The 13,382-nt window shown below is 37.8% G+C and overlaps 1 protein-coding gene across 5 annotated transcripts in view; it reads right to left on the bottom strand.

Moving 5' to 3' along the window:
* The window catches only part of FNDC3A (fibronectin type III domain containing 3A), a 176,373-nt gene extending 166,809 nt beyond the window's left edge, over nt 1-9,564 (bottom strand). For 2 of the 5 annotated variants that reach the window (XM_031961942.1, XM_031961940.1), the window contains exon 1: nt 9,266-9,564. The gene's annotated coding sequence lies outside the window, so the exon portion shown is untranslated. Of the gene's footprint in view, nt 1-8,456; nt 8,589-9,265 lie in introns of those variants that run through there. The other 3 variants (XM_031961941.1, XM_031961943.1, XM_012545278.2) reach the window with 3 other exon arrangements.
* Between the last annotated feature and the right edge of the window lie 3,818 nt (nt 9,565-13,382).

Below are 13,382 nucleotides of genomic sequence, written 5' to 3'. Positions count from 1 at the left end.
TTTGAAACAAGCTAACTTTAAGGAACAAAGTAAAGCTTCCCATAAGAGTCTATTTTTAAGTTTTCTCTTTTTAAAAAAATAGCAAAAACAAAGTTACCATATGAAGGCTTACTTTAATTCTTCCTCTGGAAGAAGTGATGTTTTCTCAAAGGCCTTATGCATCAAGACAAACACAAGTTCTGGCATGTCCTATGAAGCTAGTCAAGTTTCAAGTACTCACCCAGCAATAGACCACGTTTGAATTTAATTAGGCTGTTGCTCAGACAGCAAAGAGACTCCCCACCAGAAAATTGACAACAGTCAATGAACATATATTTTTTGGGAGCAACAATAATCAATGAGGACCTAAGGAACAAAAAAGTTAAAATCTGCTTTGGTGGGCAATAAACTTATTCTTAATACTGAAGGCAAAAAATAAGCAAAGATTAAAAACAGATGAAGTTCCTTTAAAAATTTACTTTCTGCCTCCCATATATTTTTATTTCTTTGAATTTTATTCCATAATGTATCCTTTTAAAAAGTGCATGCACATATTCATAATTACTTGTTAGCAATTAAACTTTGACATTTTAGTAAAGGTTATTTTTATAAGAGACATTTTCTAATCTGGACTTTTATTTTGTTTTTCTTTGTTTCCATGCTTACCAGGTAAAATTTGCTGGTAGGCCTATGTATTCATAGCCTAAAGTTGCAACCCAACTTTGGAAATAACTGGATTGAAAATTTAGTAGATTAAGGATTAAATAAAGCTGATGCCTTTCAAACTTAACTCACTAGAAATAAAGAATAGGCTTCACATTATGAATTTCCCAATAAACAAAGTTTTCCCCTTCAATCATTAAAACTCTATTTTAACCACTGCTGACGTTTCTAAAAATGATTTGAGTAGTAACAAACAGTGAAGTAAGGAACTTTCTTCCAACTAGATCCAGAAAACACAATAGACCTAATCCTGATGGGGAAATTTCAGAAAAAGTCACAGGAAGTCATCTATCTAATCTATCTCTCTTTCTCTTCTCTTCTCCTTCTCTTCTCCTTCTCTTCTCCTTCTCTTCTCCTTCTCTTCTCCTTCTCTTCTCCTTCTCTTCTCCTTCTCTTCTCCTTCTCTTCTCCTTCTCTTCTCCTTCTCTTCTCCTTCTCTTCTCCTTCCTTCCTTCCTTCCTTCCTTCCTTCCTTCCTTCCTTCCTTCCTTCCTTCCTTCCTTCCTTCCTTCCTTCCTTCCTTCCTTCTTCCTTCCTTCCTTCCTTCCTTCCTTCCTTCTTTCTTTCTTTCTTTCTTTCTTTTTTGTTTTTTGGAGGCAGTCAGGGTTAAGTGACTTGCCCAGGGTCACACAAAGTGTTAAGTATCTGAGGTCAGATCTTAACTCAGATCCTCTTGACTTTCAGGACCAGTGTTCTATACTAGGGCAGCTAGATGATCCAGTGGAAGCCTTTTTTTTTTTTTTTTTTTTTTTTTAGCCCAAATCAGCATAAGGAAACAAAGTTGAAACTTATATTGAGTAGATAAGACCTGGGTTCTGGACTCGGGCATTGCCAGACCCACATAGAACCACTATAGAGAAAAATGCAAACTGGGAGTTTGTAATCCACTGTCCAATTCTAGATTTCAAATGAAGAACAGATTGATAAAGGGACCTGCACCAATCCCTACCCTATTGATCTTAGGTCCCTAGCTATATATCAAGAAAGGAACAAGTTCAGAAGCAAGCTGCAATGGTGTGGCCTGGACACCAAGAGCAGAAGTATATAATCGGTTCCAAACTCAAGTCTGATCTAAAGCCTGAGGAGGAATAATCAAGGCAAGAATTTCAGGCCAAAGGAGAGCTTGCAGTTCTTATAAGTGAACCAGCAAAGTTTCCCTATGGGACTGACAATGGCCAAATCTAGCATTAGCCTACTGTTTCTCAAATGGTCAGGAATTTGCAGAGCTACGATTAGAAGGATAGCAATCAGATTCTGTTGTAAATCAGATCACTTTGGGAGCATGCAAGCAGATCCAGAGCATCAGCTGTTCCTGAGATCTTGCAACAATACAACACTTTATACCCCAAGAAAGGAGCAACAGAAATAGCTCAGGTCTTCCCTCAAAAAGAGCATAAGATCTAGACCTAACATCAAGCATGAGGTCAGGAATTAGGCTGAAAAATTGAACAAAAAAATGGATTGCACAGAAAAATCTAATTTAGTGACAAGAAGGATCATTAACACAAACCCAGAAAAAGAAAGAATGACTCCAAAATATTTCCAAGCAAAGACTCAAAAAACAAAACAAAACAAAACAAAAAATCTCCCATAACCACAGCCTGGACCCAAATTCAACTAGAACTAGAATAAAGACTTGGAAAAAAGTTTGTAAATATTTTTGTCAATGAAACAAGAGTATTAGAGGGAAAAAAAAAACTTGGAAAAGAAATGAGAACTATGAAAGAGAGAATTGGAAAGTAAATTAACAATGTGGTCTCAGAGGTACAAAACTGAAGCAACAAATTCATGAAAATCAGAATGGAACAAATAGAAGACATTAACTATGAGACAACCAGACTCTATTTGGGGTTTTCTTGGTAGAAAGGTAGACATTTCCTTATCTAGTTCATTTTATAGATGAGGAAACTGAGATAGTTAAGTCACTTGCCCATAACCACATAGCTAGTAAATGTCTGACGCTAAATTTGAACTCAGGAAGAAGAGTTGTCCTAACTCCAGGCCTGACACTCTGATCACTGTACCATCCAGCTGCCCATTTCAAAAATAACCAATTTGGAAAACAGATCAAGAAAAAACTTAAGAATCATTGGACTATCTGAATGCCCTGACCAAAAAAAAAAAGAACCTAGACATCACATTTCAAGAAATCTTAAAACTAAACTGTTCCATTCTCTTAGAACCAGCGATCAAAGTGGACCCTCAGGAATATCATAGTCAAAATTCAGAGCCTACAGGTTGAAAAAATAATGAAAGCAGCCGGTAAGAAAGAATTCAAGTACCGAGGAGAAACAGAAGATCACATATGATTTCATAGTCACCCTGATGAATAAGGGGAGAATTTAGAACACCATATTCCAGAAGGCAAAGAATATAAGATTAAAGACAAGAATAACTTACTTGGCACAATTCAATATAACCCTATGGGGGAAGGAGGGGAAAAGGGAGAAAGGACTTTTAATGAAATAGAGGACTTTCAAGTATTCCTAACTAGAACGCTATAAAAACTGTGAAGATTAAACACAAGAATTAAGAGAAACATAAAAAACTAAGTGTGAGTGAACAATAAGTGAAATAACAAAGATAAACTTTGTTTTTCAGTTTTTTCCAACCATGTTCAACTCTTCATTAGACCCTATTTGAGGTCTCTTGACAGATACTAAAATGGCTTGTTATTTCCTTCTCTATTTCATTTTACAAATGAGGAAACTGAGGCAAATAAGTGTAAGTGGCCAGCCCAGAGTCACATAGCTAGTGAATTTCTGAGACCAAATTTGTTATAATAATTTTTTGTTGACAGAACCCATGCCAGGATAATTTTTTTACAATATTATCCCTTGCACTCACTTCTGTTCCGATTTTTCCCCTCTCTCCCTCCTCCACCCCTTCCCCCAGATGGCAAGCAGTTCTATATGTTGAATATGTCGCAGTATATCCTAGATACAATGTATGTGTGCAGAACCAAACAGTTCTCTTGTTGCACAGGGAGAATTGGATTCAGAAGGTAAAAATAACCCAGGAAGAAAAACCAAAATGCAAATAGTTTACTTCATTTCCCGGTGTTCTTTCTTTGGGTGTAGCTGCTTCTGTCCATCATTGATTGATTGAAACTGAATTAGGTCTCTTTGTCAAAGAAATCCACTTCCATCAGAATAGATCTTCATACTGTATCGCTGTTGAGGTATATAATGATCTCCTGGTTCTGCTCATATCACTTAGCATCAGTTCATGTTAGTCTCTCCAAGCCTCTCTGTATTCATCCTGCTGGTCATTTCTTACAGAACAATAATATTCCATAACATTCATATACCACAATTTAACCAAACATTCTCCAATTGATGGGCATCCATTCATTTTCCAGTTTCTAGCCACTACAAACAGGGCTGCCACAAACATTTTGGCACATACAGGTCCCTTTCCCTTCTTTAATATCTCCATGGGGTATAAACCCAGAATATATAAGCTGGGTCAAAAGGGTATGCACAGTTTGATAACTTTTTGGGCATAATTCCAGATTGCTCTCCAGAATGGTTAGATTCGTTCACAGCTCCACCAACAATGTATCAGAGTCCCAGTTGTCCTGCATCCCCTCCAACATTTGTCATTATTTTTTCCTGTCATCTTAGCCAATCTGACAAGTGTGTAGTGGTATCTCTGAGACCAAATTTGAATTCAGGAGGATGAGACTTCCTGACTCCTGACCTGGTACTCTCTCTCTACTGGACCACCTAGGTTATCCCTAAGGATAAACCGCTTACATTCAAAGATGAGGAAATGATACATGTGTTCTCTCAGAAACTTATCATTATCAGGAGTCATAGAGAGAATCTAATTAGAAAGAAGGCTTGGGAAACAGTTCTATTATGGAAGATTAATATACTAGGGGAAAAAAGGAAAAGGATAAAGAAAATTATATCACATAATCAGAGTACACAAATAGAGAAACAAAGAAGGAGGTAGAACTCAAACTTCATTCTCGTCTAACCTGACCAAAGGACAATATAATACTGTTACTTAACTCTGGGAGAATTAAAATTATTCCACCTGCATTAAGAGCTAAGTGACAGTGATTAGGCAAGTCATTTAATCACTGCATGCCTCAGTTTCCCCAACTATAAAATGGGGATAATAATAGCAACTATCTCCTAAGGGTGTTGTGAGGACCAAACGAGAGAGTTTGCAAAGCACTTAGAACAGTAACTGGCAATATTATGTAAATATGTATTCCCTTTTCCTTTCTTATATGTAGGATTCTATGGAATCCCCTTTCTTCCCTCCATATTGTAAACTCCTAGAAAAAGCTTTTTTTTTTGGTCTTGTATCTTTGGCAATTTACACAGATACTTGATATAGTAGGTCTTTAGTAAATACTTACTAGATTGAATTTTTGTTATAATACAAGGATTTACAGACAGACAAAAAATATTGTCATCCTTTTGGCATACTCTCCCCCTCCCCTAAATAAGATTCTTTGTGTAATTTGCAGAATACTTTGAATATTTTGATATGCTAAAACACAGGGCAGAACAAAACAAGATTCAATTTATAATTAAATATATATGTAAAGTCTTACACTTGATTAAAAAAAAAAAAGTCATATAACCTTTGAAGGGAAGTATGGTTAACAGCAGCATTTTAGGGGGGAGGGGGGAGAGAAAACCAACAAAATCTGTTTTTTTAATGGAACACAAGTTCATTATGAGTTAACAATGAGATAAGGCAGTCAAGAAAGTGAATGCTACATTAGACTGCATTACAAGAAGCTCAGCATCCACAAGTGAGGAAATTATGGTCCTCTATACTCTGCATTGGTCAAACCATCCCTAGATTACTGTTTTCAGTCTAGGAACCAATAGGTAAGACCCTGATGATAAGCTAGCAAATATCCAAAAGGAGAGCAAATGTTGAAATGGTTAAAGATTGTGTTATATAAAGAATGGCTGAAGAAAAGAAGGATGGAGCATGAGACTGTCTTCAAGTACTTGAAGAGCTGCCAAATGGAATAAGGACTTTTGTTATGCCTGGTCTCAGAACTAGAAGCACTGGGAGTGGCAAACAAGTTGGATATAAGGAAAAACTCAGGGTAGTGAGTTCCCCTTTAGAAGAGATCATCAAGCAAAGGGTAGATGATGCCTTGTTAAGTCTGTTGTACAGAGGGTTCTTTCTGAGGCACTGGTTGGCCCTCAGAGCCATTACAGTCCCTTCCAAGTCTGGAATTCTGCAACTCTGTAAAGACAGGCAAGATGCTTTCCTCAAGACCCACAGTCCTCAACTGGCAGAAGAAAGAAGGGAGGGAGATTACACATGCAGAAGACTAGACACCAACTGACTAGGAGGCAGACCACAGGGCACGATGCCAATCTGCAAGAGACAAATAAACACTCATATGTGCTTGGAGAAGCTATAGATTATGACATACCAAGAGACAAACCAAGACCACTCAGAATTAAGTCTCTCCACGACAAAGGGAACGCTATACATTTATCATAATATAATATGAAATAAGCCCTTTTAGGCAAACTGGTCCCAATGTCCTTCTACAAAGTACACTTTACATAAGTACAGTACTGCTCCCTGAAATATTTAACAACATATGGAATCAATATGTTGTTTTTGCTGGTAAATAAAGTAAAGGCACATAATAATTACTGGAGATAGAAACTGTTTCCTGCCCATCAATCTGATATTTTCTTCTACAATTTTTGATGAACAAGTTTCAAAAAAAAGCAAACACTCTTCTCTCAGACAAATAAACAAACAAAAAACAGCCATACCTTTTAATTTGTCTGATAAAATGTAATTGTGAATATATCTAAGTTTCACATCTGAAGTTAAGTTCATTTTCAAGGTGAGGAAAATAAAAGAATGCTTTAAAAATAATGCTTAAACCTTCTTGTTTGAGTAGTTACCTCATCAAGTGACATTTTCTTAATGTCAGGAAATCAAGGGAAAAAACCACAAGGAAAACAAACCTGTAATACATACAGCCACTATTACAAAAACAGAAGTATGAATGTCTAAACTGGCAAAAGTCTAAATTAACAAAAGATGGTTAAATTATGAGTTAAATGAACTTAAGTAACCCATAATAAAAATGAAAACACATAAGTAAAATATGAACTTTTTATTTCTTTTTATTAGGTTCCTTGCTTACTCATAGCCTAATTTTTTCTCCAAGCAATATTTTAATATGCTTTTCTGTGACTGATCCTTATCAATGACCACTCTCTTTTATCTTAAACATAAAGATTAAAAAGTCAAAACTACAGCAAAGAGCCCTGGGTGGGAAAAAGGAGACCCAAGTCACTTAATCTGAGTCTCAATTCTTTCATCTATAAAATGAGTTGAATCAAATGTCCATTTAGTCCTAAAATTTTATTACTAATTCCCTCAGATAATCATTAAAGTACAATCAGCTTTCAATTATCCACAGAGGAGAAATTGAGTAATGAAATGGTTAATTCCAAATAACAATCTAAACTATATTATACTTATCTTGGGAAAGCACCTGATTATTAGGAAAGCAAATTATCTAATATGTATGTACATAATTATATTTTACTTATGCTATTAAAAATTAGTTTATATACATGGGCACTCATAATTCAATCTGGGGAGAAAAGCCAACATACAAGTATACAGATGACCAAGATGAAATCAATCTGAGTTGACATTAATATTGTGACACATAACCTATATGTGAAATAGAAGGAAGAAAACGTGGTAAAATTTTGTGGGGAACATACTATTATTTCTAGTATCATTAAAACATTCTATTAATCTAATTCAACAAGATGAGAAAAAAATTCTATAAATTATCCTTTCTTTCTTTGTTTGTCTCTGTAATAAACATTAGTGGCCTAAAAAAAGGTTCAATAACATGGGCTACATTAGTTATTAAAATCCTTCCTAGATACTGTCCATTTTCTTTCAGGCCTAGCATCTGTCCTCACACACATGATTTCATTAGCTTTTCATTCGTAAAGAAAAAAAAATTAATTCAGTGGCAATAAACAGGGAAAGAATAGAAGCAAATATCTCTCTGGGGCATTTACTTCTTTGTAGACATAATTAATCTATTCTTTAAAAAAGAACATACTCTCTCCCAATTAATGGTTAAAACTAGTGACAGCAATAACAGAATGCATATATTTACCAAAAAAATTATTCTTAAAAAAAAGAATTCAATGGCAACAAATAGAGAAAGAGTAGAAGCAAATTTCTCTCTGGTTCATTTACTTCTTCATTGTAAGTAATCTATACCAAAAAAAATAGACATTCTCTTAATGAATGGCTAAAACTTACGATAACAATGGCATGAAGCACATATTTATCAAAAAAAAAGGAAGAATTTCAAATAAATATTTAACAAAACACAAGATCATGGCTATAAAATGCAATTCGTTTTTGCCAAACATATGGTGTTTAGCGCTGATCTTAGTATTAGTATGCATCATGCTAAAAAAAATGGAGAAGCCCCAAAACCATGACTAAATTACATTTTGCTTGTAACAGACATTGCCCTGGTCCTGTCTTGTAGGCATAATAAGCATTCTGAAAAGAGCATTTCTGAACTATGAGTACATATAGGAGATCTATGAGAAGTGGGGATGTAAACAGTCTTGTGAGGTTGTCATCAGCCCCAAAGAACCGACAGGCCAGATACATGTAAGAAAACCCTTAGTAGCTAATTCCCGAGGACCTACAGCTGCATCTCCTCTGTCCCCAAATCCCAAAGCCCCGGAGAATCCTCACCTAGGACACACGGCCAGCAGCCACTCCACCGTTCTCGAGTTTTAAGACCCGATTCGGTGTCAATTTTTCCTTAATTGACACATGACGTCCTTTTCTGGTAGTGTCAAAAGTTCACAAAGGCAGGCGGATCACCCGAAGGCTGCGCCCCGACCGCCAGGCTCGGGGCCGAACAGGTGGTTCACGCACCGAGCGCGGAATCCAGCCTCTTGCCTCCTCCGCCGCCGCCCCCGCCCCCTGCCTCCCGCCGCCGCCGCCGCCGCCACCAAGAATCAAACACGGAAGGGCAGGTTTTCAAGGTTTTAAACCCAAGAAGGGGGCGGGGGCGAGGGCGGGGGCGGGGGCGGGGGCGGAGAATCATCTTCAGGAAAAGCTTCCAACTTCAGCGGCTGCCAAGTTTCCAAAGCCAGACGGTGGGTGATGGGCGGGTGCCGGGGGATCGCAAATGAGGAGGGTCTCGGTTGCGCCGCGGCGGGGGGAAGGAAGGGGCCTGGGGAGCTGGAGCGGCCGCGGCTTTCCTCCTCTCCGGGGGGCGGGTGAGCGCAGGGCGGCAGGTGTAGGAGAGGCAAGTCCCTCCAGCGCCCCTGGAGCCCGCCGGCCGGATCGGGCCGTGCCGGGGATCCCGCCGTCCTCCCGGCCAGCCCGCCCGCACGCCCAGCCCCGCCAGACTAACGGTCTCCTGGCCGCGGTCGCTCCGGCTCGGGTGGCGCCGGATGGACCACTTCCCTCTCTGTTTCCCTCCCCACACCCCGCCGCCCTCCCCTCAGCAAGTCCCCCTCCTCGCGGCCCCGGGAGGCCTCGGGGGCTCTCACCTCCTCAGCCGCGCCGCGCTCCCGCAGCGGTTCCCGGCTCCGTCTCGCCTCCCCGTCGTCCCGCGGCGCCGCCTCCTTCTCCTCCTCCTCCCCCGCCCCGTCTCCCTTCCCTTGCTCTGGCAGCGGAGGGGGCTGCTAGCGGCGGCGCTGTGATTGCTGTGGGAGTGGTGTCCCCGCAGTGACGGCGCCGCGGCTCAGCCTCGCTCTTCCCCCAGTCTCCCGGTAGCTCCCTCTTTCTGTTTCACACGGGAGACTCCAAATGCCGCTGCCGCCATGCTTACTACGGCCCGCGGGGGGAGGAGCCGGGAGTCGGGGCGCAGAATGCGCCTGCGTAGGCTCCGCCCCTTCCCCCTCTAGTTGGTTCTCAGATCTGCCTCCCGCATCCTCCCGCCCGCCCAGAAAAGGGGCGGTTCTTTTGCGAAGTTACTCTTAAGCTGCAAACGGAGTCCCCCCGAACTTTCCGATTTCTTTGCGGGGTCGGGCAGTGGCGGGGGTCTCCCCGAGCCACTGACTGCGGAGTGAAGGGTTCTAATGCGTGTTGCACCCCAGATGTAGACTTATTTAAGAATAGTTACCTCCGGGGAAGTCGCCCAACTTAATGTTCTCCGGAGGGAATGGCTGGAGACGGTTAAAACGACTCACAAATCATACGTTTTACAAGACCAGATGATGAAAATTATAAACTGTGCAATATCCATATAGCTGCAAAAGCTTAGCATCATGCTAGATATCAAATGCTGTGACATGTATTTTAAATATCTACAAACTTATTTTGTCATGTTAAAAAATATAGAAATGGATGCAAACATGTAATTTAATCTATTTGTTTTATATATATGTGTGTGTATATACATATATATGTATATATATGCATATATATATGTATTTATATATACATATATATGTATATATATATACATATATATATATATGTATATATATATATGTATATATAAATAAAACGTGCTATGTATAATCCCCTTAGCAAGACATGATTATCTGGTGGCTAGCAGGCCAGCAAATCTCCATTCTGTAGATCTGTCCCCGAAACTACACCCTTGAGAATCACCACTAAGTTTTACAGGAACTTGAGCATTTTTACATACTGGACTGCTTTCCACAACTGCCTGGACATAACACTAATCCATGAAAACAAGGTTTTTAACACTTGCTGGCATGCTAGGTATTCAAGCTCAGCAGAAGGAAACACTTTCAGAAATTAGAAGAAATCAGAGTAGGACAGGATGAGGCATAGATCATTCCAGTTTTCCTGTCTATTACTGGAGATATCTCCAGGATGATTTGCATGAAGTTAGAAAAGATAACCTTACTTCTTTAATAACTTTTATTCTACTACTTAAAAAGTTATTTTATCCAGCTGTGCAATAGTATAAAGACCATTAAATATAAGAGAACGGCAGTAAAACAGTGCAGTAACCCATCCTGGCTTTATTTTTGTCTTAATTCCATCAAATAAGGGATAAGGAATAAGCATTTATATAACCCCTAGTAGGTATTTTTATAAAGCTGAAAGGTTAGTATTATTCTTATCCCCATTTTACATTTAAGGAAACTTAAGTTAAAATTCACTGATTTGCCCAAGATCATATAGCTAATATTCATCTGAGATTTTTTGATCTCAGATCTCCTTGACTCCAATCCCAGAGTCTTATCTCCAGTGCAGCCCCAACTAGCTGCCTCTATTAGAAATGGAGAAAACCAGAACAAGATAATATTATTCAGAGAAAACCAGAACAAGATAATATTATTCAAGTAATTATCTTTGTAGAGTTTTAAGCTTGTAAAGACCTTTGTATACATGCATTTGCTCAGTTGGACTAGTCAATCAAGTAAGGTATGTTTTGAAACTGTTCTTATAGGCACAATGGTGTAGTAGATAGAAGATAAGATTTGGATCCTGGAAGACTTAGATTTCAAATTCTACATTTGATTTTTACTAAGCTATGGGCAAATCACTATCTTTGAGCTTCAATGTCTCCTGTTAAAATGGGGGTAATGGTAGCTATCCAACTAGGTTGCTTTGGGACCCAAATGAGATTAATTTTTGTTAAAGACTGAAAATTCATGGTATAATATTAAGGCAGTTATAATTATACTCACCAAATATTGATTGTTGAGATGTTCTTTACAAAATATTAGAAACTGATTTAAAGTGAATTCTTGGCTGTCTTATAATATAGCAGCTACCAAGTTAATATCTGTGTTTTGTCCACTTTTTCTAGCTGACTAAATTCTAGGAAAGATAATAAATGTAAGTCTGATTTCCACACTGTGACCTGCAAGCTGTCTCTAACACCATCCAAATGACATCTATAAAATCCAGACATTCCAAAACGATGAGCCCATTCCATAGGAAACATGGAAGGTTTCTGTTAATCCTCAGCCTTGCAGATGGCAGCACCATACTATGGCAAAAAGACCAAGTTGAGATTGCCCCTTCTTAATATTACTCTGGGAACCATCATCCAGGGATTTGGGGAGTAGGGATATTTTTCAAGAGTTAGGAATCACCTCCTTTTGTTATTTTTCTTATCAATGCTAAGGCATTGGGGTTGCATTCAACAATCTAGAATTCATTGAAACTCTAGAATTTCCACAACTCCCCAATAGAGGATATATAGGATATATAGGAGGATACCCAGCAATTTTTTACAAATCTTTGTATTCCTAGTATCTTAACAGATGTTTGCCAAATTGACGAAATTACCTAATATTGCTGGAGAAGTTGTACCACACCCAATTATCTAGATAACTATTTACCTCAAACATTAAAACTTTTTTATATTAATTAGGAGTAAATTTTTTCTAAAATTGAATGTATAATTATCTCTTATTAAACAGACTATGCTCAGTACCAATAGTTAACCTTTTCTCTCTATAGTCTCTCCAAGAATTTTACTTTCATTTCCCATTGTTTAAACCAGATGTCAAATTCACAGTCCAAACAAGATTAGAATGTAATTGGGTAATATTTAACGAAGTAAACAAAAATATAATAATACAACATATATAATGTGGTTTTCTTAAGTCAATATGAAGCCAGAGGTCTCCTTCTATTTGATTTTTGACTCCACAGCTTAAATTATGGAAATGACATCAGAATTTCAAATTTCTTTGACTTTCAGTATGGTCCAATAACTGATTGGACTATTCAGGATAGCCTATTTGCTAACCACATTTCATATATCTCCCACTGTTTCCTATGATTAGAATATCCAATCTCCTCTTTGTTGGCTGAATCCCACTTGTCCTTTAAAACTTAAATCCTTTAAATTTTACTCTCAGGAACTGAATGTGGATCACAACATAACATTTTCACTTCTTTTATTGTTTGCTTGAATTTTATTTTCTTTCTCAGTTTTTAACTTTTTGATCTGATTTTTCTTGTATAGCAAGATAATTTTATAAATAAGTATGGCTTTATTGGATTTACATATATATTTTACCATGTTTAACATATATTGGATTACTTGCCATGGAGGGGAGGAAAGGAAGGAAATTGGAACACAAGGTTTTGCAAGGGTCTATGGTAAAAAATGATCCTTGCATATATTTTGAAAATAAAAAGTTTCAATTAAAAAAATAACAATTAAAAAAATTTTACTCTCAAGAACTTTTCCTTCCCTAATCCCTCCTCTTGGAAAGAACTTTTCATTTTTGAACCTCACAAAGCATTTCATTCAGAATATCTCTGATGAAAGTATCTGCAAATTTCTTTGAGCATATATATATATTTTTAGAAGTAAAACAAAAAAAATTGAATACATACCACCAATATGTACGTTTTCTTGTGTATATATGCATATATATTACCATCTTTAATCATTATGCATATCATAAAATTTAAACAAAAAAGAAAAATGAAAAATTGTGAAATAAAGATGAAATCATCTATGATCCTAGAGTCAATGATATATTATCCTATGTGGGAAAATTGACACAGTAATTAATATACATTGAGTAAAGTTCTCAACCATTAGTTGAGTTGTTAACTAATTTAGCCATTATGTAAAACAATTTGGAACTATGCCCAAATATAGCAGCTCTTTTCTGGTGGCAAAGGATTGGAAATTGAGGGGATATCCATCAATTGGGG

This window comes from Sarcophilus harrisii, chromosome 3 (genome assembly GCF_902635505.1).
Source record: "Sarcophilus harrisii chromosome 3, mSarHar1.11, whole genome shotgun sequence".
NCBI classification, from domain to species: domain Eukaryota; kingdom Metazoa; phylum Chordata; class Mammalia; order Dasyuromorphia; family Dasyuridae; genus Sarcophilus; species Sarcophilus harrisii.
The sequence above is the reverse complement of the archived record's forward strand: the minus strand, read 5'-3'. Positions and strand labels throughout refer to the sequence as shown.